This window comes from Sminthopsis crassicaudata, chromosome 2, assembly GCF_048593235.1.
Source record: "Sminthopsis crassicaudata isolate SCR6 chromosome 2, ASM4859323v1, whole genome shotgun sequence".
NCBI lineage: Eukaryota > Metazoa > Chordata > Mammalia > Dasyuromorphia > Dasyuridae > Sminthopsis > Sminthopsis crassicaudata.
Window position 1 is genome coordinate 144,425,644 of NC_133618.1, and position 27,721 is coordinate 144,453,364.

The 27,721-nt window shown below is 32.8% G+C and overlaps 1 protein-coding gene and 1 long non-coding RNA gene across 2 annotated transcripts in view; both read left to right on the forward strand.

The window, feature by feature from the left end:
• XKR6 (XK related 6) overlaps nt 1–27,721 on the forward strand; it is a 356,255-nt gene that overhangs the window by 54,602 nt on the left and 273,932 nt on the right. The window lies entirely within an intron of this gene.
• On the forward strand, nt 13,357–26,179 carry LOC141555012 (uncharacterized). The gene is made up of 3 exons (XR_012486047.1): nt 13,357–21,964; nt 22,432–22,524; nt 24,419–26,179. It is a non-coding gene; the product is annotated as an uncharacterized LOC141555012 (long non-coding RNA).

The following is a 27,721-nucleotide window of genomic DNA, read 5'->3' on the forward strand; positions in this document are numbered from 1 at the left end:
TATTTACTATATACTTTTTAAAAAGTAAAAAATTTTTGTTAAATTAAGAACAAAAAATTTAAAAAGTGCCAACCAGTTGTTTATAGCTATTCAATTTGTTATGGTTATGAAATATTTTCGCAGTCTTTTTTTATTAGCTTAATAGATCTTTATAACAGCCCTATTAAATAGATCTCAGTATTAAACCACTTGTGCAGCTGAGGCTTTCTAAAAGACAACACATTTTAAAGTTTAATCTGCATCATTAACATTTTTTTCCCATCACTTTCTTAAGTCCTGACAACAAAGCAGAAACTTTAGGCTTGATTTATATAGTGTTTGGCTGTCAAGAGCTTCTAAGAGTTGGCTCTAACATGATTATGTTTTCCCATACTGGAACTGAAGAAGAAGCAGCTGCCATTAAAGAAATGATTGTAAAAAGTAGAAGCAGAACTATTTAGAAAGGAAGAACAAAGTTCATTGAGAACATCACACTCAGCATAATATAATAAAGGAAAGTCAGTGAACACCAGCTTTCTCATTTTGCAGGTGAGGAAACTTTTGACACATAAAACTGAAGTGATTTGCCCAGGATCACACAAATAATAATTATTTGAAGTAATATTTGAACTTGGGGGGGGGGAATCTTCCAAAATCTAAGTTTTATTTGCTAAACTGTCATTGAAAAGTTAAAATTATTTTCAGGATTGTCTGGAAAGGCAGAGAAATGTAAATCCTTATAAAATATGTCACAGGATCAGATCATTAGCTTAAATTATTTTCCTGATAATTGAAATTTATTCCTTATGGAATACTTCATTCTCTAACAGTGTCAGGTAAATTAGGCACTCATATATTATGGAATGAGTATCATTGTCATATAAATATTCTTTTGACACTTCAAACCAACATGTGAAAAACAACTTAACCTTTTCTTCAAAACTTGTGTTTACTGTAGATTTCCTCATTTCTGTTAATGGTGCCACTGTCTTCTCAGTAATCTGTGCTTAAACCTTGTCATCCTTGACTTTTCCTATCCATTGTTTGTTTTCATTAAGTTATTTCCTGTGTCTTGTTGATTTGGTCTTAGCAGTTGTTCCTTCATATATCCTTTTTCCTTTTCACCATGCCCAGCCTAATCACTTATATAACCTCTTTACATGGGCAATTGTAATAACTTCTAAAATGTATTTCAGTGCAACTCCTAAAAGCCACCTTCAACTCATTCATTTTTTCAATCTGATACACAATTTCCAGATTATCTTTCTGATGAATAGGCTTGATACTGTCTCTCTCCTGTTAAAACCCTCAACTTGTTCTCTAACTGCCTGCCAGATTCCAACTTCAAACTAAAGTTCTGGTGTCTAAGACCCTATAGTTTGGCTTCAGTGATGTTCTTTTTTCACAGTATTATAGATCTAGGACTGAAAGGTATCTTGAAGGACGTCTAGAGGTTGGAAATATAGGGGCCAGCAGGCATTGTCCAGCCCAGAAAACTCCCAAGGGGTCCTAAATCAGATTAAAGTGTAATTGGGAAATAATTTAACAAAATAAACAAAAATATAATAAAACTTAGGTAAATATTACACTTTAAAAATGTCAGTTTATAACCTATAGGAATCCTTATGTATGGGTTGTGGCCCACTTTTTGAATTTGAAATCACTGGTCTAGTCAAAACCCTTCATTATATAGGTGAGGAAAAAAACACCCTAAGTGATGTGACCTGCCTGAAATCATCCATCATATCAGTATTTGAAGGTGACTCCTCTGACTTCAAATCTATCTTTCATTCTATTATATCACATTGCCTGCCTATACATTCTACACTTTGTCCAACAGATATAGTGGTTGATATTCTATGTAGTTCCTTAAGTCTTACAAAATATTTTATTATTATCCCATTTAAGCCTTATGTGATAACTCTTTGAGGTAAATGTTAGATAATGAACTGTGTGTCTATCTAGCCAACTAATCGATTAGATTAATATGTGTTAATATGCTAATAGTAACCCTGATAGTTAATCTTACCAGATAAAATATATGCATTTTAAAAATTAATGTTTTTTTTCTTCACACACATGCAGACGTACTCTTTTTCTTTGCATTTTTCCCATTAGAAAAGAAAAGGAAAACACTAGCAATAAATATACATAGTCAAGCAAAGCTAATTCCTGCATTGACTCCAAAAATATGTGTTTCTGAGCACTCTGAGTATATCCCCTTTGTCAGGATGTAGGTATCATGTTTTGTCATGGGTCCTTTAGAATAATGCTTGGTCATTGCGTTGATCAGCATTCTTAAATTCTTCAAAGTTATTCATCTTTATAATGTTGTTTTTATAAAAATTGTTCTCCTGATTCTGCTCACTTCACTTAGCATCAGTTCATACATGTTTTCCTAGGTTTTTCTAAAACCAACACTATCTTATAATACAATTGTATTCTATCACATTTCTGTACTTTAATTTGTTTAATCATTTCCCAGTTGATAGGCATCTCAGTTTCTAATTATTTGCTACCACAAAATAAAACAAAACCCAGAAATCTTTTTACATAAGGATCATTTTTCGTTTTCTCTGTTCTCTTTGGGGTATAGACCCAGTAATGATACTGCTAGGTCTATGGTGTGCACAGTTTAATAACTTTTTAGGTATGGCTCAAAATTGCCTTTCAGAATGGGACCAGTTTGCAGATCTACCAACAGTACATTAAAATACGTTTTCCCACAGCTCCTCTAGCTTTTGTCATTTTCACTTTTTTTTTTTTTTAATTTAAATCACAGTCAATTTAATGGGAGTGAGGTGATATCTCACTATTGTTCTAATTTGCATTTCTCTGTTAGTGATTTAGATCTTTTTTTTTTTTTCATAAGACTTTTGAATCCTGTATATTTTAAAACTTTTTTTTTTTTTAAAGAGGTCCATGAAACAAAAAAGTTCTGGCTTCTAAAAGTGAAGAGGGAATTTTTTTTTCTAGGCAGCAGATGTAGCTTATATGAGAGATGTGGAGTAAAAGAATATAAATAACAGCAAGTAGAGTCTCTTTCGAGTATGTGCAAAGGAGTAATGTATAGTAAATCTGGAAGGGGAGCTAGAGACCAATTTTGAAGAAGATCATTCTGGAAAGGTAAGTTTGGGTTAAGATATTAATGTCTAAAAGCAGCTTTTAGTGATTGTAATAATTTCTCTTCCAGACCATCACCCCTGCACTAGCTGTACTTTCCTTTCTTTCTCCATTTTGACTCGTTGGTGGATGATTTCAACCCTACATTGTGTTTTTCTGTTGAACTCTTTGCCCTTTTAACCATATGTTCATCTTTCCCTGCCAAGCCTCTGCCTTGAATCATTCCCACCACCTTTACTCCTACATATGTATTGTTTAATGAAGCTAGAGAAAAGGAAATTGCTAACTGGGTCCACTACAGATTTATTTTATATATTCTTAACTGGGCTCTCATTGTAGCAAGGCAATCCTTTTACACTTTGGCATATTTATCTTCTGCCACTCACTATTGACTCTTCTGAACTTTTTCATCCTTCCCCAAAGCTCCCTTCCCCTTACTCTCTCATTTGAGAACCTTGCCTTATATTTCTTAATGAAAAAATTGAGACCATTTGACACAAGCTCTCTCTTATCTCCTCAATCTCAGTTAGACTTTGACTTTTTTTTTCTTTTAAATTCAGTCCTCATTTTTTTTTTTTTTTTTTTTTTTTTAAATCTCTCTTACTCTTTTTTCCCCCTAGGATGTTCTCTTTTTGGATTTTCATGAAGTTACCCTCCTGATTTTCTTTCTACCTGACTATCTGCTCCATCTCAGTTTCCTTTGTGTCTTTATCCTGGTTATATCTTATAATCATGATTGTCCCTCCAGGCTCCTTGCTGAGATCTTATTTGTCCTTCTGTTGCATTCCACTTGATAATCTCATCATCTCCCATGGTTTCAATTATATCTATACTGATGATTCTCAGATCAATTTATCTTGCCCATGGCCTGGTCTGCTGACTTCTGGTCTTGCACCTCCAGTTCCATAGCAGATCTGTCATACTGAATGTCCTATAGATATCTTAAACACAACATGTCAAAAACTGAACACATAATTTTTTGTCTTTTAACTCTCTCCCCTTTTAAACCTCTCTATTACTATCCTCCCAGCCACCTGGACTGGCAACCTAGGTATCATACTTGACACTTCAATATCTCTCAGCCCCTATATCCATTCTATTGTATAAGCATTTGGATTTTACTTCCAGAATATCTTGTAAGTCCCCTTCTCTTGTTTGACACTTATGCCACTTTGGGGCAGGCTTTCATTACTTCATGCCTGGACTATTACACTAGACTACTTATTGGTCTGCCTAACTCAAATCTCTTTCCACTCTAGTCATTTGGCTGTTGAAGTGATTTTAATAATTAATACAGATCTGACCATCTATGCACCTTATTAAATAAACTGCAGTGGCTGTTTATCACCTCCAAGATAAAAACATAAAATATCAGCATTAAAAACCCATCATAACCCACCCACCCCTGCTATGTTTCTAGTCTTAACACTTAATTTCCCCCACATTCCCACCTATTGTACAGTTCAGTGATATTGATCTTGCTTTTCCTTATTGAAGGCCCTCAATTGCCTGATTCGTTGTGTTTTCAATGGCTGTCTCCTTTCTGTGTTCTCTACACATCTCTGACTTCTAGATTCCCTGTCTTCAAATCTCAGTTTAAATTCCACCTTTTACATGAAGTCTTTCCTATTCCTCCATAATTCTAATTCCTTCCTTCTGGATTATTTTCATTTTGTATTTTAGATTGTTTATATGATGTTTGCAAATTATGTCTTTACTTCCTCTCTCCCCTCCATGAGACTGAAGCAGGAAATGTCTACCCCCCCTCCCCCTACAACCTCCCAAGTTATATATGTTACAGCTTAGTGCTTGTTTACATGGTAGGTATTGACTGAGTGAGTTGGAAGAATCAAAATTTGTAATTACTTTACTGCAAGGTAATAATATTCCATTATATTCATAGTCTATAGTCTTTTTAAGCTATTTCCTTCTCATTTGATAACCTTCTTCATTTCCATTTCTTTGGTAAGAGCAAAGTGCTGCTATATATTTTGGCATAGATATTGAACCCTTGTTTTTGTCTCTGATCTCTTTGAGGTTAATGCCAAATAATGGGCTCTCTGGGAAAAGGGTATGAAAAGTTTGATTAATAATTTTTCTAACACAATTTCAAATTGATAATCAAAATGATTGGGCCTTTATTGTGCTACTATTATCACTTCTTCAACATTGATTTTTCACAGTACTTGTCATCTGTGCCAAATTCCTGAATGTAGAATGAAACCTCCCATGTTGTTTCAGTTTTCCTCTTGTAAGGAATTTGGAGTATGACTTGAAATAGTGCATTTATAGTTTGCTGTTATTTTGAAAACTTCATATATCTTTACTACTTAGTAATTAGAAGTTGTCATTTGGTCAATTGCTTACATATCTTGGACATCAAATTTTTTAAAAGATATGTGATGAAAGTATTTTCCCCACCCCCAATTTTTTCCCTATTCCTTATCTTTATCGACTTTATTCATGCAAAAACTTTTAAATTCTGATTTTATACTAATTTTTCTTTTGTGATCTCTTCTTTGTTTATAACAATACCCCCCAGCCATCTTCTATATTATATATTTTTTTAAAAATGTGGTCTTTTTATTAAGGTTGGGCATTTGTTTTTAATTTATTATGTATGGTATGAGTTTAAAGAACTGTGAAGATATATGGAATTCTATTTTTTAAAAAAATTGATATTTAACTTTGTATGCAATGCATTCTCCAGCATAAGTCATTCACCCAGTGTTAGAGGTTTTTAAGATTAATGAGATAGTGTTGGGCTGGTTTGATGGAGTGTGGGACTGTAGATGTAGAATAAGTCCTCAAATGTAAGGATTACCACCAGTTATCCAGAGTATTTAAGTAGTGCAGTGGATAGACCACTGGATCTGGAGTCAGAACTACTGAGTTCAAATTTAACTTCAGACATTTACTAGCCTAATGACCTGGGTAAGTTATTAAACGTTTTTTTTGTTTGTTTTTTTGCCTCAGTTTCCTTGTGTATACAATGGACATAATAATAGTCCCTATCTCTGTATTAACATAAAATCCAAAAGGAATATTGTAATCATGTTCATTTATAATAATCTTGCCACATTTATCATAGTAATATAATTTTTTTTCTCTCTCTGGTAGAATATAAATTAAATATAAATTAAAAGCATCTTTTTTTTTTTTTTAATCTTTTTACCTACCAGGGCTTTTAACCTAGTTCATTGCATATAATTTGTGATATTTTTAAGAATAAAATTCTATTTTCTTTGAATTAACACAAATTACCCCCACATACCCACCTTGAACAAAGAAGAAAAGCACAAGATTGCCTCATAAGTGACTAAGTTATACCCTGAATTGGCCATGTCCAAAAAAGTGTTACATTTTATATCTTTAGTCCATCTTTTCTCTCTGACAAAAGGTATCATGCTTAATCTTTGTTCTTTTAGAATTTTAATTTGATATTGCATTAATCAGAGGTTTTCTTTCAAGGTTACTTTTTTTGAGGATAGGGTAGGGAGGTAATATTATTGTGGACATTATTTTCCTAGTTCTTTTAAATTTATTCTGTATTAGGTCATACAAATCTTTTCAGTTTTCTTTGAAACCATTTGATATTTTTTTTGGAACACATTGATATTCCTTTATACTCATATCACCACAATTTGTTTAACCATTTCCTAATGTATGGATACCCTTTAGCATCCTTATTTGGGGGAGGGGTGATTACAAAAAAAAATAAAAAATAAAAAACAAAAAAAAAAACTGGTACAAATATTGTTGTGTTTGAGTTCTACCTGTGTCTTTGATCTCTTTGGGATAAAGAAATATCAATAGTGGTATTACTAGGTTTAAGGATTTGCAGTTTAATGCCTTTTGGAGTGGGTTTACACATTTCTTCTTTGAATGGTTACCAGTTTTTTACTTTAGCAATCAATCATTTAGTCCACAAATATTTAATGTCAAATTATGTGCAAGGTAGTGTGTTCATCACTTTAAAAAAAAAAAAAAAGAAAAGAAAAGAAAAGAAAGAAAAATAGTTTTTGCTGTGAAATAACTTACATTCTACTGGAGAATTATACCATATGAAATGAATTTGAAAGGAGGATGGGATAATACAGAATATGCCCTGCTCAGGGATTGCATGGATGAAGAAAGTCCAGAGTATAGTCTGGAGAGGAATGAGATTGGCTGGCCCTACAGTTCTGGGAGCAGCTGTCTAATCATTGGGAGAGACTTCAGAGAGTACTTCTAAAGTATGAATTACAGGACTGGAGTGAGCTTTCAGGATGAATAGGTTTCTGGGACATGATAGAGAAGATCTCAAGGGTGTTAGTGTGCCTGTTTTCTCGGAGACCCCTCCAACAGTGATCATTTTGTTCTTTTTTTTTTTTTTTTCCCCTTCAGTTTGGTTATATTTTCCAAAATGGTGGATGTAAGATGGAACGTCAGAGCTCCTTTAATTCACATTTCTCTAATACTGTCAATAAGTATTTGTTAAGTGATTGTGTCCTAAGTAAAAGAATTGGATATAACCTCTTCAGCATCATTTTGTAGTCCCAGAAGAATTACAACTAAATGTTCATTTATCTTGCTATCATGGCAAAGATATTATACCTTTACATATTTATTTATTTTTTTTGGATATAGTTCCAAATTTTTTTGACTTTTTTTTTTAATTAATTTTTATAATTATAACATTTTCTTTGGCAGTACATATGCATAGGTAATTTTTTTTTTTTTTTTTTTTTTACAACATTATCCCTTGTACTCCCTTCTGTTCCGAGTTTTTCCCCTTCTTCCTTCCACTCCCTCCCCTAGATGGCGGGCATTCCCATACATATTAAATATCTTATAGTATATCTTAAGTACAATATGTATGTGCAGAACTGAATTTTGTTGTTGTTGTTGCAAAGGAAGGATTGTATTCACAAGGTAAAAATAATCTGGGAAGAGAAACAAAACAAAACAAAAAAAAAACAATGCTCACAGTTTACACTCATTTCCCAGTGTTCCTTTTCTGGATGTAGCTGATTCTGTCCATCATTGATCAATTGGAATTGGATTAGCTCTTCTCTCTGTTGAAGATATCCACTTCCATTAGAATACATCCTCATACAGTATCATTGTTGAAGTGTATAATGATCCCCTAGTTCTGCTCATTTCACTCAGCATCAGTTGATTTAAGTCTCTCCAAGCCTCTCTGTATTCCTCCTGCTGGTTATTTCTTACAGAACAATAATATTCCATAACATTCATATACCATAATTTATCCAACCATTCTCCAATTGATGGACATCCATTCATTTTCCAGCTTCTAGCCACTATGAAAAGGGCTGCCACAATTTTAGCACATACAGGTCCCTTTCCCTTCTTTAGTATTTCTTTGGGATATAAGCCCAGTAGTAGCACTGCTGGGTCAAAGGGTATGCACATTTTGATCTTTTTGGGGGTCCCTTTCCCTTCTTTAGTATTTCCATGGGATATAAGCCCGGTAGTAGTATGGCTGGGTCAAAGGGTATGCACATTTTGATAACTTTTTGGGCATAATTCCAGATTGCTCTCCAGAATGGTTGGATTCTTTCACAACTCCACCAACAATGCATCAGTGTCCCAGTTTTCCCACAGCCCCTCCAACATTCATCGTTATTTGTTCCTGTCATCTTAGCCAATCTGACAGGTGTGTAATGATATCTCAGAGTTATCTTAATTTGCATTTCTCTGATCAATAGTGATTTGGAACACTCTTTCATATGAGTGGAAATAGTTTTAATTTCATCATCTGAAAATTGTCTGTTCATATCCTTTGACCATTTATCAATTGGAGAATGGCTTGATTTCTTATAAATTAAAGTCAATTCTCTATATTTTGGAGATGAGACCTTTATCAGAACCTTTAGCTGTAAAAATGTTTTCCCAATTTGTTACTTCCCTTCTAATCTTGTTTGCATTAGTTTTGTTTGTGCAGAAACTTTTTAATTTGGTGTAATCAAAAGTGTTCTATTTTATGATCAATAATGGTCTCTAGTTCTCCCTTGGACACAAACTCCTTCCTCCTCCACAAGTCTGAGAGGTAAACCATCCCATGTTCCTCCAATTTATTTATGATTTCGTTCTTTATGTCTAAATCTTGTACCCATTTTGATCTAATCTTAGTATGTGGTGTTAAATGTGGGTCTATGCCTAGTTTCTGCCATACTAATTTCCAGTTTTCCCAGCAGTTTTTGTCAAATAATGAATTCTTATCCCAAATGTTGGGATCTTTGGGTTTGTCAAACACTACATTGCTATTTTTATTCACTATCTTGTCCTGTGAACCTAACCTATGCCACTGATAAACTAGTCTATTTCTTAGCCAATACCAAATGGTTTTGGTGACTGTTGCTTTATAATACAGTTCTACATCAGGTACAGGTAGACCACCTTCACTTATTTTTTTTTTCATTACTTCCCTTGAAATTCTCTACCTTTTGTTGTTCCATATGAATTCTGTTGTTATTTTTTCTAGGTCATTAAAATAGTTTCTTGGGAGTCTGTTTGGCATAGCACTAAATAAATAGATTAGTTTAGGGAGTATTGTCATCTTTATTATATTCGCTTGGCCTATCCAAGAGCACTTAATGTCTTTCCAATTATTTAAATCTGACTTTATTTTTGTGGCAAGTGTTTTGTAATTTTGCTCATATAATTCCTGACTCTCCTTTGGTAGATATATTCCCAAATGTTTTATACTATCGACCATTATTTTGAATGGGATTTCTCTTTGTATCTCTTGCTGTTGTATTGTCTTGGTAATGTATAAAAATGATGAGGATTTATGTGGATTTATTTTATATCCTGCAACTTTGCCAAAATTCTGAATTATTTCTAATAGCTTTTTAGCAGAGTCTTTGGGGTTCTCTAAGTATACCATCATGTCATCTGCAAAGAGTGATAATTTGATTTCCTCATTACCTACTCTAATTCCTTGAATCTCTTTCTCGGCTCTTATTGCCGAGGCTAGAGTTTCTAGTACTATATTGAATAGTAATGGTGATAGTGGGCAAACTTGTTTCACTCCTGATCTTACAGGGAAAGGTTCTAATTTATCGCCATTACATATGATGTTTACTGAAGGTTTTAAATAATATGCTTGTTATTATTTTAAGGAATAGTCCATTTATTCCTATACTCTCAAGTGTCTTTAGTAGGAATGGATGTTGGATTTTATCAAATGCTTTTTCTGCATCTATTGAGATGATCATATGGTTTTTATTAATTTGATTATTAATATGGTCAATTATACTAATAGTTTTCCTAATATTAAATCAGCCCTGCATTCCTGGTATAAATCCTACTTGATCATAGTGTATTATCCTGGGGATGATTTTCTGAAGTCTTTTTGCTAATATCTTATTTAAGATTTTAGCATCAATGTTCATTAAGGAAATTGGTCTATAGTATTCTTTCTCAGTTTTCGATCTACCTGGTTTAGGTATCAGTACCATGTCTGTGTCATAGAAGGAATTTGGTAGGACTCCTTCAATCCCTATTTTTTCAAATAGTTTACATAGCATTGGAGTTAGTTGTTCTTTAAATGTTTGGTAGAATTCACATGTAAATCCATATGGTCCTGGGGACTTTTTCTTAGGAAGTTGGTTAATAGCTTATTCTGTTTCTTTTTCTGAGATGGGACTATTTAGACTATTTACTTCTTCCTCTGTTAATCTGTTAAGCTATATTTTTGAAGGTATTCTTCCATTTCATTTAAGTTATCGAATTGATTGGCATAAAGTTGAGCAAAGTAGCTCCTAACTATTGTTCTAATTTCCTCTTCATTAGTGGTGAGTTCTCCCTTTTCATTTATAAGACTAACAATTTGCTTTTTCTCTTTCCGTTTTTTAATCAGGTTTACTAAAGGTTTGTCTATTTTGTTGGTTTTTTCATAGAACCAACTCTTAGTTTTATTAATTAATTCAATAGATTTTTACTTTCAGTTTTATTAATCTCACCTTTTTCAAGTTTTTTGTTTGGGGGTTTTTAATTTATTCCTTTTCTAGCAATTTTAGTTGTAAGCCCAATTCGTTGGCCCTCTCTTTCTCTATTTTATGCAAGTAGGCTTGTAGAGATATAAAACTTCCCCTTATCACTGCTTTGGCTGTATCCCACACATTTTGGTATGATGTCTCATTATTGTCATTTTCTTGGGTTAAGTTATTAATTATGTCTATGATTTGCTGTTTTATCCAATCATTCTTTAGTATAAGATTATTTAGTTTCCAATTATTTTTTGGTCTATTTCCCCCTGGCTTTTTATTAAAAGTAGTTTTGATTGCATTGTGGTCTGAAAAGGATGCATTTACTATTTCTGCCTTATTGCATTTGATTTTGAGGTTTTTATGCCCTAGTATATGATCAATTTTTGTATAGGTTCCATGAACTGCTTAGAAGAAAGTATACTCCTTTCTGTCTCCATTTAGCTTTCGCCAAAGATCTATCATGTCATAGTTTTCTAGTATTCTATTTACCTCTTTGACTTCTTTCTTATTTATTTTGTGGTTTGATTTATCTAATTCTGAGAATGCAAGGTTGAGATCTCCCACTAGTATTGTTTTGCTGTCTATTTCTTCTTGCAGCTCTCTTAATTTCTCTTTTAAGAATTTAGATGCTGCACCACTTGGTGTGTATATGTTTAATATTGATACTGCTTCATTATTGATGCTACCCTTTAGCAGGATATAATGCCCTTCCTTATCTCTTTTAATTAGATAAAAATTTTTTTTTGCTTCATCTGAGATGCAGATGGCTACCCCTGCTTTTTTGGCTTTGCCTGAAGCATAGTAGATTCTGCTTCACCCTTTTACTTTTAGTTTGAATGTATCACCCTGTTTCAGATGTGTTTCCTGTAAACTACATATAGTAGGATTCTGACTTTTAATCCAGTCTGCTAACTGCTTCCTCTTTATGAGGCAGTTTGCCTCATTCACATTTATGTTTAGAATGACTAATTCTATATTGCTTGCCATCCTATTATCCCCTACTTATGCTTTTCCCCTTTCCTTCCCTCTTATCCCCCTACCCAGTATTAAACTTGTGAACACCACTTGCTTTTCACAGCCCTCCCTTTTTAGTATCCCTCCCCCACCTTAAAGTTCCTCCCCCTATTTTACCCCTTTTCCTCACAATTTCTGTATTCTCTTCCCCTTAGCTTACTCCTTCCCTCTCACTTTTCAATGATGTGGAAGAAGATTCACCATAAATTGAATGACTGTTGATACACACTATGTTCATCTCCCTCCTTTCTTTCTCTCAGATATAATAGGTTACCTTTGCCTCTTCATGAGATGTAGTATCATCACTTTACACTTTTTTATGATATAATTTCCTTTCCACCTCTAGTTTCTAGGACAAATTATACATCTGTTCTTTACATATCTTTATGGCAGAAGTATAGTTCTCAAGATTCTTTTTACCTTTTTAGAAATCTCTTGAGTTCTGTATTTGAAGATCAAACCTTTTATGTAGGTCTGGTTTTTTCATCAAGAATAGATTGAATTCATTTATTTCGTTAATGTCCATCTTCTTCCTTGGAAAACAATGCTCATTTTTGCTGGGTAAGTTATTCTTGGCTGCATACCAAGTTCCTTAACCTCTTCCGAATATCACGTTCCAGGCCCTTCGTTCTTTTAATGTGGACGCTGCTAGATCCTGGGTTATCCTCATTGTGGATCCTCCATATCTGTATTGCTTTTTTCTAGCAGCTTCCAATATTTTTTCCTTTGTCTGATGGTTCTTGAACTTGGTCACTATATTTCTTGGCGTTTTGATATTAGGGTCCCTTTCAGTAGGAGATCGATGAATTTTTTCAATGTCTATTTTACCCTCTGTTTCCAAAACGTCTGGGCAGTTCTCTTTGATAATTTCCTTGAAAATAGTGTCCAAGCTCTTTTTTTCCTCACATTTTTCAGGGAGTTCGGATTATTCTCAAATTGTCTCTCCTGGATCTGTTTTCCAGATCTGTTGTCTTTCTAATAAGGTACTTGACATTCTTTTCAATTGTTTTATTTCTCTGGTTTTGCTTGACTACTTCTTCGTTTCTCCTTGAGTCATTCATTTTTACTTGTTCGAGTCTAATTTTCAATGATGTATTTTCTTCACTCACTTTTTTTGCATCTTTTTGTAATTGTCCAATTGTGTTTTTAAATGAGTTTTTTTCTTCTATGGAATTTTTTTCCATTTTATCCATTTTATTTTTTAGAGAGCTGATTTCTTTATCCAGCTCACTAATCCTGTTTTCCTTGGAGTTGTTTACCTTTTCCAGCTCACTAATCCTGTTTTCCTTGGAGTTGTTTACCTTTTCTAATTCACTAATTTTGTTTCTGAATGATTTGATCGCTTTATCCACTCTGGATAAACTTCTCCAGGCTCTCTTTCCAAGCTTCCCTTTGCTTTTCTAATTTCTCTTCTAGCTCTCTTGTGAGAGCCTTTTTGATTTCCTTTATGAGATTCTTTTGTATTGAGGAGCAGATCATATCCCCCTTAGGGGATTCCTCTGGGGACAGTCTGTTTTTAGTTTCCTCAGTATTTGAAGTCTGCTCTCTCTCCATACAGAAGCTGTCAATGGTTAGAGCCCTTTTGAATTTTTTGTTCATTTTGTCAAGAGTGGAATCAAAGAAAACAAATTGACAAGAGAAACAATTGGTCTGTTTTGGGAGGGGATGGGGCTGGATGGTGTTAATGGGCTTCCTCTAGGCTGGGTATAGTGCAGCAGAGAGTCACTAACAGGACAGCAATGGCTGTGCTGAGTCTGTGCTCTGAGGCTCTGAGTCACTCCAGGTGGGGGTTGCTGGTGGCTGGATTCCGAGAGATGCTAGCTTTCTGGGGTTTTAATCTTCACCTCCGGTGTTTACACCCGCACTGGGGTAAAAGTTTTTTTGCAGAAAGGGCAGAGATCGTACCCCTCCCCTCTCCAGTCTGAGCTGTGTGAGCTGCCTGTCTTGTTCTGGCTTGCCTGCCCTGAGTCTGCGCCCAGTCTGTTCGACCCTCCCCCGAGCAAACACAAACCTTCTCTGGCGAATTTCAAGGATGTCTTCTGTTGGTAATTATTTGTGGGTTTCTTTTCTGGGCAAGCATTAACTCTGAGGCTTGTCATGAAGTAAGTCCTGAGAGAAAACACGGAGCTCAAGCAGCTGTCTGCCTCCACGCCGCCATCTTGGCCGGAAGTCCCTTTACATATTCTTAAAGATAACTTTAACTCTTTTTTGGGGGGAGGAGGAGAGGAATAACTATATAAAGTGACCTAATGTAGCAGTATGGGGTGATAGCAGAAACTTTATTCACCTATAAGAAGAAAATAAACTCTACTTGTGTTCTTTCCCTTTGACTTCTTTGTCATCATTGACATTGTAATTTACTCAGTTCACAGAGTGTTTTTTACTTGAAAATCTTTAGCCTTTCCTTTGAAGCTGGTGTGTGTGTGTGTGTGTGTGTGTGTGTGTGTGTGTGTTTAAAACTAGAATAACAGTAAAATTTGAGCAAAAAGTTTTAAAATTTTATTAATGTACTTATGGGTTTTGTTTTGTTTTTGAGATTCTAGATTCCGATTTTAAGGCCAATATTAAGGAATAACAGGGGTGTGTGTATGTGTGTATTGTGTTGAGATGCATTATGTGAATAATTGTGAATGATTGCAGGGAGTGGGTTGCAGACCTATTTCCTCTCCCCTTTTTTACATTTAAGGACTACCTTTAGACATAGTCATCAGCAAAAATAGTAGAAAGTTCAGCTATCATAAAACTAAAAGAAAATATTTTTGAGGACATACAAGATTTAGAGATGTCTTTTACGATATGTGTTGGAACGTACTATTTCATTTAAGATGAGGCAACCCTCCCTCTATCCAAATCCTAGCCACTGGACTATTTATACCTAATTAGAATTTCTTATGTTCTCTTAGCTTTTTTTTTTTTTTTTTTTTTTCCTCTCAATAGTATTTTATTTTTCCAAATCTGAGTAAAGAGAATTTTCAACATTCATTTTTGTAAGACTTTATATTCCAATTTTTCACCCCTCCTCCCTTATCTTCCCCATCCCAAGACAGCAAGCTATTTGATATATATAAAATATGTGCATTTCTTTAAAACATATTTCCATATTTGTCATGTTGTACCAGAAAATCAGATCCTAGAAAGGAAACCTAGCTTTAAAAAAAATCCTTTATGATCTTGTTTATTTTACTAAATTATCTCTTACTAAATGATAACATCTTATCAATCTGCCCATTCACTAAATCTGTAGGTAACCTAGACTAATGAGACTGTTAGTCTGATTAGAATTAGTTTTTTTTCCTAAAGAAGGGAATTTAATCCTATAGTAAAACTAAATAACCAAATAGTAACTGATTTTTGGAGTGTATATGTGTGGAGAGAGATTGAGAAGGAGGGTAGGGGAAGCTAGTGGTTGGTAGTAAGTAGACAAAGAGAGCTGATTTCAGTGTCAGGAAAACCTGGGTTCAAGTTCCACTTTAGACACATACTGACTCTGTGATCCATGGTTAAGCATTTAAGCATAAGTAGTCAGTACTTTATTTAGGCAGTGCTTTGGTTTATTAACTTTTTCTGTTTTATGGACCTTGGTAAAGTCTATGGACTCAAAAAATGTTTTAAAATTCATTAAATGAAATATCATTAAATAAAAGCCAATTAGATAAAATATTTTTAAAAGAATTCACATACCCTAGATTAAGGACCTTTGCTCTAAGAGTATTTAAGTCGCAACGTGTAGAAAAGGTACAGCACTTCACTGATACAGTGGAGGGAGTTACTCTAAAGGAGGGTTGCTTATAGTAATGAAATAACTGGTACAGGTCCCCTTCCTCTATACCTCTCTTATCTCACTTTGACATTCTCCCCTCCTCTCCTTTCTTTGTCATCTCTGTATATAATATAGATATATAGATATATATCTCTTTCTTTCAACCATCCTGCCTTCACAATGTGTTTTTGGTCTAATGAACATGGCAGCTGTCAAGCTTATGAAGTCATTTTCAGAGTTTGCCGGGCTAAGGGCAAACAGTGTGATGCAGAGAGCAGGCCAGCTTTTCAGCAGCTGCAGTTTGAACCTGCTGATGTTACTTGTTTTCTATCAGAACTTAAACTTTTTCCACTTGTTTTTGCTCAAGAAATCTTTACATGACTCTGAATAAACAGTTTATTTATATATATATATAAATTTAACATTTACTGATAATAAATTACAATTCCATGACCTCCACATTCAGTTGCCCAATTTGGGATTGCAACCCACAGTTTAAGAAGCTGGGTTCTATACGATCTTAGACAAATCCTTTCACCTTTCAGTCTCTGTCCTCATATGTAAATTGAAAGGAGGCTAATGGAGCTGATTATTCAGCTCCCTTCAAGGCTTTAAGTAATCTAATGTAAAGAAGACTGATGAGTTGCTGACATGAAAGACTGTAAAAGGGGAAAGCATGTTTTTGATATTTTCTTTATGGGGTTTTCTAGTACAGTATGGGATTTTTCTTACATTTGGTTAATTTGGTTGGATTTCCTAATATAAAGTGAGAGACAGTCAACTTTTTCTAGATTAATAGTCCAAATTCAGAAGAAAAGTGTTTACAAAGGCTTATATTAAAGAAAAATAACAGAATTGTTCTGTGTTGTATTTTATAACACTAGCACAAGAATATCTACATATAAATGCAATTGGAAGCTTTCCTGGAAATTATTAAAGTTTTTATTTTCAAACATATGCATAGATAATTTTTTAACACTGACCCCTGCAAAACCTTGTGTTCCAAAATTTTCCCCTCCTTCTCCCCACCTCCTTCCCCAGATGACAAGTAATCCAATATATGTTAAACATATTAAAATATAAATGTTAAATCCAATATATGAATACATATTTATACAATGATCTTGCTGCACAAGAAAAAAACAGATCAGAAAGGGGGAAAAAATGAGAGAGAAAACAAAATGCAAGCAAACAATAAAAAAAGGGAAATGCTATGTTGTAGTCCACATTCAGTCTCCACAGTCCTCTCTCTGGGTGTAGATGCCTTTCTTTATCACAAGACCATTGGAACTGATCTGAAACATCTCATTGTTGAAAAGAACCATTTCCATCAGAATCGATTGTCATATAGTCTTGTTGCCGTGTATAATGATCTCCTGGTTTTACTCATTTCATTTAGCATCAGTTCATGTAAGTCTATCCAGGCCTTTCTGAAATCATCTTGCTCATCATTTCTTACACAACAATAATATTCCTTAACATTCATATACTATAACTTATTCAGCCATTCTCCAACTGAACATTACACATTACATTACATATACATTACAGAACAAAGTTATTGTAGACACATACATATAATCCATCTATTTGTTTTTAGATAAGTCATTCATTGTATTTATTTTAAATCTGAGACCTTATTAACCAAATCAGAAACTTAATTTTTCAGTCTTATTATGGAGTTCAAACACTCAGATTTTTTTGCTTTTGTTTTTGTTTCTTAAAATCAGGCTGTTTCAGTACGCGTACATTGACATTGTTTGGCTTTTATTTTGCCTTTTTTTTTTTTTTTTTTTGTACAGTGTGCAATTATAGATGAATGGGCAAGTTTGAGGAGACTAAATGCAAAAATTAATGATCAAGACCCACAGTAAAATAGACTTTCATGAATCTTAGTTAAATGTCCAAATAGGAAATATGGAAGAAACACTTCATGGCAATAGCTAAGTCTTAATTTGGTTTTTCCATGTGTGCTTTATTAATAAATAATTCCATGATTTGTCAGACTTCTAAAGACATTTGTAAACTCTACTTGCTTCATAGGTTTTTGAAGGAACCTAGTATTTTTTTTAATAAATAGCTATATTTAAACTATAAAACACTCTTTAGATATGTTATTTTTCTTATTAAAATGTTGATAAAAGCATAAACATTCTCTTAGAACATAGGAAAAAAACTTTTGGAATTCCTAAATGTCTCTTGATTGAGAAGACAAAATCAAATAAGTTTTCTTTTTGAATTTGTTTTATAAAGGAGTTTATTGGCCCTTCTTTAAACTGCTCATGCCTAGTAATAGCTTACCAGAACATAATCTTCTACAGATGGTTTACTTAAAATAACTTCTACTGCCATTACTGATTATATTTAAGTAGTTTAATTAAATTGTTGGGCATTCTTTTTGTTTTTTACATTCTCTGTTTCCTATCATCACTGCCTGCCTCTTAACTAACACATATTCCTATCATTGCTGTCTCTCCCTTTCCAGGACAAATGAACAATTATTTAGCTTAACGAATTGTGTCTGAATTCCAGAATGCTTGAAAGTTAGCCTTCTTACTTGGAACCCCAAACTCTTATATGTAGACCTCCAGGATTTTTCACTAAAATCTGTCCATTAGGTTTAGATGCTAATATTTCTTAGCTCTGATTTTGTAGTAAGTACCTTGTTATCTTCTTGCCTTTTGATGTCTAGTGAACTTCTGATGTTGGCCTTTTTCACTTGTTCTTTTGTTTCTCAATGCCCAACAAAACATGGTTTCACTTAAATGCCTACAAAGACTCAATATATGAAACAGTAAAGAATCAAGTTAGAGAGGTTTTGCATAGTATATTAGTCTCCGATAAGTCCTGAATTTACCTGGTTTTTCTGACATATCAGGCTCATTGGACAAGTCACTTAAACTCTTTAATTCTCTAAGATTACAAGATGCTTCTTTTGAGATGCTAAATTAAACTGTTATTGGGAGTTGTCCCAAAGAAAAGAAAAATGCTGTAGAATTTCAAAACTACTATTACTACAAAGACTTACCATATTTTAGGCTATTTTATGGCCAAAACTACTATAGAACATGTTTTCTTTTTATTTTTAAACTTTTTATTTTTTAAAACATATGCATGGACAATTCTTCAACATTAGTTCTCCACTTTCCCCCATGCCCTCCCCTAGATGGCAAGTAGTCCAATACATATTAAACTTGGTAGAAATATATGTTAAATTCAATATATGCATACATATTTATACAATTATTGTGCTGCACAAGAAAAAAAGAGAAGCAAAATAAAATGCAAGCAAACAACAACAATAAAAAGTGAAAATGCTGTTGTGAACCGCATTCAGTTCCCACAGTCCTCTCTCTGGGTGTAGATGGCTCTCTTCATCATTGAACAGTTAGAAATAGTTTGAATCCTCTCATTGTTGAAGAGAGTCACATCCAACAAAGTTGATCATCCTATAGTTTTGTTGCCATGTACAATAATCTCTTGGTTCTGTTCATTTTACTTAGCATCAGTTCATGTAGGTCTTTCTAGGCCTCTCTGAAATCATCCTGTTTATAGTTTCTTGTAGAATAATAATGTTCCATAACATTCATGTACCATAACTTATTCAGCCATTTCCAACTGATGAGCATCCACTCAGTTTCTAGTTTCTTGCCACTACAAAAAGGACTGCCACATTTTTGCACAGAACATGCATTTTCTTAAGGAAAAAAAAGGTAAAGGAATTAACAGTTTCATATTAAGAATATTGTTAAGGAACAGCTAGGTGGCACAGTGGATAGAGCACCAGCCTTGAAGTCAGGAGGACCTGAGTTCAAATCTGCCCTCAGACACTTAACGTGTGACCCTGGGTAAAAAACCACTTAATCCCAAATGCCTAAACATCTCCCACTTTCCCCCCCCCAAAAAAAAAAAAGAAAAGTTTTTTTTTTATCATGACATAAAAGCTTAATATTAAATATCTCAAAAAGATTTTTTTTTATCATTTTATCATTTTAAGTTTCTTTACATGGTCTCTTTTTGCAAAATCTGTGGTGATCCATTCATTTTAGAGGAAATATTTTTGACTGACTATTATGTTAATCATCGTTATAGGAAGTTTTGTGGGAGATACTCATCTGAGCCCTTCTCAAAAGGCTAATGTAGCTGAAACAGTTACTGACCTATACAAGAATTATAGAATTGCATCCCAATTTTAATTTAGGGTATATATCTAATGTAACTTAGTTAGACTAGTACTTTACTCGATTCATATAGATATATATAGTCCATTGCTGGTCCTGAACTTAAAAATTTTTTAGCACCTTTAGGAATTTTTTGACTCCACTCATACATAACCTGTAGAGTTCTGGATTGCCATCATGCCATGCTGTGAATTGTCTCATAAATCCGTTAGTGGTAGAATATGTAATGTGTCTATAGCAATAAAATCCCACAAAACATTTATTCTTTTGAAAGGTCTTATAAAACTAAATGGAAAATAAAGAGCAGTTGAGTTGGAACAGACTTTATTTTTGTCTATCTTTTTAAGGAAACTTTATCAATATGTCCTACTTTGGGCCACTATTAAAGAAGTAAGGTATTTAGCCAGGATGCTGTTTTTCTAGGAGATTTATTTTTACTCCCCTCTACTTACTTGATTGGTATTGTTCCTTTTAATGTCATTAAAAAACTGATACCTATAAGTTGAATAGTATACTTTATATAAAAATGATTTTTAAAATTATTTGCCACAATCTTTATTAAAAATAGGTAGAAATGGGATAATTATAATTTAAATTTTGAACAGAGTGACTTTTAGGAAGTAATAGTGCTCTCTGAAGGAAGCAAAGTTCATTTTTGAATTAATTTCGTATTAGGAAAACACAAACTTAATGCTGACAAAACTAGATTAATTTGCCAGTTTTGGAGTTTCTCAGTGTCTTTTTGGGAGAGTTTCTTTGGTGGGAGGAAGAGAATTCTTTGGGAGCCCAGGAAGAATCTTATCTACCAATGTCTGCAAGATTAGAGATAAAGTTACCAAACTGAAGTGAAAAGAAATGTCTAACCTGGTGGATTTCACCTTCTGATAGCAGTGCTTCTCTTCCTCCCAGTATATTTATATATATATTTGGTTTTTTGTTCAACTAGACTTTTCATCCAATCAGAAATTCCCTTCCAAAGAAAAGAACAATTTTAGTGCCATTTTATTCTGTTTCTAAATGGTATGTCTTTTCTTGTTTTACAAATCTTAAATATCTTAATTTTGAAATTCTAACCTCTTTATTCCTCAGCCCACTCCCAACCCTACTTTCCACATCAACTTACTATCATAACATAGAATTTTAGAAGAAAGGAAAGAATATAGAAAAATCATTTAATAAGAAAGTTGAAGGAAGCAGGTGCTCTTTACTTGTTGAAGAATTATAGAATTATAAGTGGGGAACCTTATTCATATTAATCCACAGTTTGCTTTGTGAACTTAAAATAAATTTATCAGAATTGTATCTTTGTGGTCCTTGCAGAAAAGCTCCTTTTGGGGAACATCCAAACTTTCACTTCACAAACTTCTTATTCACCTTGTTGTACTGTTTGAAATTAAAAGCAGTAAATTAGGTGTGTGTTGTGAAATATTTTATAGTTTGATTAAACTTACCTTACTTTCTCTGTAAAGGTGGCTAGTCATTTTCTTAAGAGTATTTCATGTAGGTAGCTAGCTAACTACAAAAAAAAGGTAATATTAGTGCCTCAGAAGATAACAGGTGAAAAATTATTTTTTTAAACAGAAGTAAATTTAATTGTTCAAAAAGGAAAAGGGGAAGAAAATTACTGGCAAAAATCAGAGTGAATACTAGATAATCACTGGATGCTCTGTGTGGTGATGTGTACATATTCATTCTTCTGAAATTTAAAATGATTTCTAATATTTTTATATTTCTTAGTGTCATGCTAGAGTATCATTTCACAATCATTTGTTCATTCATATGTATTTTTATTTTTAGCTTTAAGAGAAAGACATGAGGCCTAAGACTGAAATGAGGTTGTTTTGAGGTCATCTGATTTCTGACTAGAAGGTGTGAGATCTCATCGTCCTGAAACTACTTCAAACAGAATGGTAATGGAACAATAAGAGAGGCCTTCATGTTTTTCCATGTCTTTGTCCTCCTACCCCAGCTCCTTCCTGTTTAAGATGTTTCGTTTTTATAATTTGTGAACAGAACATGTTCAGTTACATATTATTTGACATAGAAAATAAAAAAATAGTAATTCGATCAAAGAAGTTTGCTTTGTCTAAATTAACTTTATCCATGAATTTATGGATAGTTTTTTTTTTTTTTTTTACTTAAAAACTTTTTCCATTTACACTTAAGAGTAAAATATTTGTGGTAAAACCTCACTAATTAGAAATTTACAGTTTGAATACTTTCTTCCTCTTCTGAAAATATATTTACAGATAATGGGGGAAATCAATTTTTTTTAATAACATGAGACTCAAGAAATTTCTTCAGTGTGTTACTTTTTCTTTTTAAAGATTGAATGTTAATACTAATCTTTAATTATTTTATTTTATTTATAATTTAGAATCATGGGAGGGAACCTTAGGAATCATTTAGTCCAACCTTATTTTGCAAATGGAAAGAAAAGTCAAGTGGACAGAATGAGGAGTAGAAAAATGTGGGTCTCTTTCTAAAACAGCTTTCTCTTGAATGTATCTTTAATAATATATGCTGTAATTTAAATGTAACAAAACTACCTACGAAAAATGCAGTAGAATCATTAGGTGTAACACCTCATTATTAAAAGAATTTAAATATCCAATGATTGTTGGACTGTCTCTTCTGAAACATCTTTATAGGTCAAAAGTTTTAAATACCAAAGTTATATAATATAGCAATGTTCTAAAGGGATTTCGTTATTTCCTAATCGTATTTTACACTATCGTCTCAAATTGGTGAGGTTTTATGACATTTTTTTGTTCCTCATACTTAAAAAGAAAAAAGGTGGTGATAATATTGCTAAAAGCAAAATTAGTTGGTATAGTAAATTATAGTTTATTGATTTATCTTCAACTTTAATTATTCATGCTATTGAAACAGGTAATTACATGGTAATTTGATGAGGATGTAGACAAATAAGTTGCCATTCCATTCTGAATGATAAATAAAAAGGTCACAGATAAATAATAAAATAATATTTAGGACAAATTAAAGGAGCCAAATTATTTTATGATTTTTCATAATTTCATATTTCATTTGTATCACATATTCTGCAATTAATAGACTATCAAATGGTACTTTACAAACTTGTACACAGATTTTTAAAAAGTGATATTTATGACAATTTTTTATGACAGGATTTATTTTATAGTATGTGTTAAAACAGTGCAAGTTATGGCACCTTATATTCTCACTACTTAATGTCTGTCTTAAGAACTTTAAGAATTGAGTTGAGTTGAATCTTGTTGATTATGAATCTGAATCTGAGTTGAATCATGACATTTGTGGCTTTCAGTTATGCCCATGAAAATTGATCATGTTCATTCAAAGAAATTAACCTCTGTATTTTCAGATTGAGTTTTCTACTTAAATTGAGTAGCTCATAGGTTTTTGAATTATTTTCTATCTCTGATCTAAATTTGTATCCTAATTAAAATTCCCACTATTCTCCTGACTAAAATCATTATGAATAAGTTTTATTGAACATTTTCATGTAATTTCAATGGTGCCACAGGAAATGTTAACTTTGAACTAATGATTTTCTTGGCATAAACTCTTTGAATAGACAGATGTTAGATTGTTCTATAAGCCTGAATTGAAGAATTTTTAATATCCTTAAGTTGTATGTTTATTCAGATTTATTTTAATAAAAAGTGCCTTTACTGTGATTTGAATTATTCTTAACTTTTAGCCACACAAAAGCTGTCCCTTTACTGTTTTCAGGGCAGTTGGTACATAAGCTTTAGTTAGTGTTTTAAGTGTTATGTGTTCCATTAAATTTTTTTATTTTTCCTTTTAATCTTAAAAAGTTACATAATTCATGACAGATGGTGAAGAATTTTATTGCTTGACCATGTGATTTTTAAACACTAGCAATTTATGAGGGTACAAATTACATAAAATAGTAAAAAATTGTGTTCTAAATATATTCTAAATCCTGAAAATTAATTGTTGTGTTATGGTTAATGATGTGATTATTAGTCAAATTTTTAGAATAAGAAAATACACAAGACAAAAATTGCTGGAATGATTTTTTGACCTAATATTGATTAAATAATTACAAAGGGTCATGTTTATATGAATTGAGTTTTATTTTTATGTAATAATCAATGAATATTTTTTCCAGAAAGTCACATTTCAATATACAGCTTTATGGTGAGGACAAAAAACGTTTGTTTAGTTTTTAGTGAAATTGTCATGTTCAAGGTAGCACAGAGTCTTATTTCATAGGGCTTTTAAAATTTTATCTTGGGAATATTGCTATAAAAATTATTACGTTAAATGTTATTCTTTTCTAAATAAGTCTTTTTACTTTTGACATTGTTTAATTTTTTTTCCTTTTTGTTTTTTAGGTTTGCAAATTTTTTTGGTGGTGGCATGTTCAGAATCTTGGATCCTTATGTTGAATGTATTGGAAAATGTTAATGATACTTAGAAATCCTGAAAATAATTTTGTGTATGTTTTATTTGTTTATATATAGGTAAACCAGTAGCTTTAATAAAATCTTAACCAAAAAAAGGAAAAGATACTACAGTTTTGTAAGTTCATGGTGTTGCTAAACTATCACATGCATGTAGAAATTGCATATAATTGTTTTCTAGAAGCTTATCAATCTAGTTTTTATGATTCCTTCCTTTGTTCTTCCCCAGCCTCTGTTTGTAACTCCTTATTTTTCTGTTTACTCGACCTCCTTTCTTCTTTATACTTTTCTTGTAGATCATCTGAATCAAAGATAATTGGTGAGAAAATAAATCAGAAAATGACAGTCTGAAAGGTAGCAGCAATACAATTTCAGCTAGAAAACTGCTTCAGAAATAGAATTTACATTAGCATATTGACACTACCCAAACTACATCCAAAAACACTTAAGCCCAATTTGCATCTAACTTTCAGATCATCCTTGATCATGTTAAAAGAACAGGGTGAACAAGGAAAAAAATTGAATTCTCAATTTCACTTTTTCTCTTAGTTCATCTTCTGGTGGATTGGTCAATGAAAAGTAAATGACCAAAAGGAGAGTAAAATTGAAGTAAAAAGTGAATTAAAGATTGAAGGTAATATCTAAAGATTAGATCATGACTCTGAATGAAGAATTGGCTGGTTTCATGCTTTTTCAGGAGAAGGCAAAAAAATCCTAGGGGAGACCATTAAACGTGAGGTTTTGAGTCAATTTTTAAGTAGCCTATCAAAATGTGGAGCAAGGTAATTCTGAAATTACATGAACAGATTAACAAAATTCAGTGATATTTAGGAAATCCTGTGAGTGGTGGTCATGCAAATTATTAAGCATATTTGTCTGTCTTGGGAGTTCCTTTGGCCATAAAGGATGTAAGAAAGCAAAATGATTATTCCTTACAGGAACTATGAATACATTTGTTCTCGTTCACACGTCAACGGAATAGGGGAGTGATGTGAAAAAAAAAAATGCAAGGAATAATTAGCATAGTATAAATGTTTAGAATTTAATGCTTTAAAAAAAATTGGACCTGGATCTCAGGTCTGGAGAATATGCAGTGTAGTAATGCCTTTCAGCAGTCTAGCCAAGTATATTATCTGTAACCTGCTGTGGGGTAGTGAGAGGTTAAATGACTTGTCCAGTCCTCAAGCCAGTATGTGTCAAAAGACTAGATTAGAGCCAAGACTTTCCTAACTTGGAAACTAACTCATCTGCTTTGCCACGCTTCTTCTCTTCTAGTTTGTGTGTAGCAATAAATTTCTTTAAAAACATCTTCCTGGTGAGTTTAAGAACAAAATCACACTTATTTTCTCAGAGGAAATGATTCTGCAATATTATACATGGAATTACTAATCTTTCTCTTGTCAGTAATGCCGGGACAAGAAAAACATTTTAAGACTTCACATTAGTTAGGAATTCATGTTTAAGAAATTATGAATGGTTTTTTTCCTTTTCAGAAACAAACCAAAAATACCTTTAGTATGTTTTTATTTTCCTAAATTGGTTTATAGGATAATATAGCTTATTGAAACTATAAAATTGTCTCTTTTAAAATTGTCACAGTAGCCATCATGTTTTTGGGTCCTAAAGGAATACGGCATATTGGTTAAAAAAAAAAGCATCAAGTCAATTAAAAAAAAAAAAAAAAAGATTTCCTGTCAGATTAATTTAAAGTCCCTTGGTTTCCGAAGGATGAGAATATAAATAAAGAGACACTGTGGAAAAGAAACACATTTCTAGAGCCAGGAATAGTTGAAGGAATTCATATAAACTGCTCCATGGATACATAGATATCGGTAATCTTTGGAAATGTTAAATATGTACTTTTAGTATACTTTATTCTTATATAAGGATTAGGTTCAAGGAGTGTTACTTCATGTAAAGGTCTTTATTAAGTGTATCTATTATTTAAGACAGCATTAGTGTGAATAATGTAGTGTTAAGGGCTTGAGTACTAAAGAATAATAAAATATGTACTGTATACAGTAAAATAATGCTAAAAGCACAAATCAGGGTGACATGCATCAGTTGCTTTCTCAAAATATCTGTTATATTCCATTTGGAGAATCAGTTTGTTTTGTTGATAACTGTTATAAAGAAAGATTAGCAACTTGTTTCAGGCAGATCTTACCTTTTTACCTTAGTTGAATTCACCTGAAGTTTAGGATAATGTAAGGAAAAAAAAAAGGAAACTGAATACCAAGATTTATTTTCATTTTTAGGATAGCACCCCTCTTTTTTATTGGACATACAAAATGTTATCCACTGATTCTGTTCTACTTTGTGTTTTAGGGTGGCTGGCAAAATATTACCCATCAAATTGGCTCTTCTTCATGATTTTTACTTCTTTTATTATCCTCATTTATAAAGTTCATGAGAGGGGGAGAATTCTTGGTAGACTTAAGGGAGTGTGGGGGTGGGAAGATTATTTCAATATAGTTATTTTCTTTTATGATTTTATGCATACATTATTCTGAGAAGGGATTCATAGGCTTCCTGAAACTGCCAAAGGGGTCCATGATGCAGAATTGAAAAAGCTGGGATCTAGACTTTTTACAGAAGAAACTAAGATTCAGAAATGTTAAGAATTTCCTCAAGGGAAAACAGCAGCTCGAGCCTGGGAATGTTGGCTCAAAGTCCAGTCGATATTCTTTTCTACTACACTGTGTTGCTCTTGATACTTATATTTAGTTTTCCCAGTTTGGACATTATAAAGATTAAAGCAATAATATATGTATGTATTAATCTTTTTAAGTATCCTGCGAAGAAATAATCTGGTTTTTTTTGTTGTTGTTTGTTTTTTATTTGAGTCCATTGTGATCACAAAATGTCATGAATTAGAAGGGAACTGAGAAGTTATCTATTTTAACCTGTGCTGAGTAAGAACTCCCACTTTTAGAAGTTGTCATCTCATTTCTATTTGGAGAGATCTCCTGTGATTTGGAACCCACTATTCATCAAGTATTCCATTGTAGTTTGGGGGAAATTTGTATTGTTACAAAATTTCATGGAACAAAAAAAAAAAAATGTGTTGAACTCCCTTCTGGGACCAAAGCATGTTTGATTTACCTTTCTCAGAAGAATTCTTAACTGTTTTTAAGATGAATGTCAAGTAATCCCAAGACTTCTTTTCTTCAGGCTGAACATTATCAGTTCTTTGGACTGGACCTTCTACCTTGTAATTATGTACCCTCACCA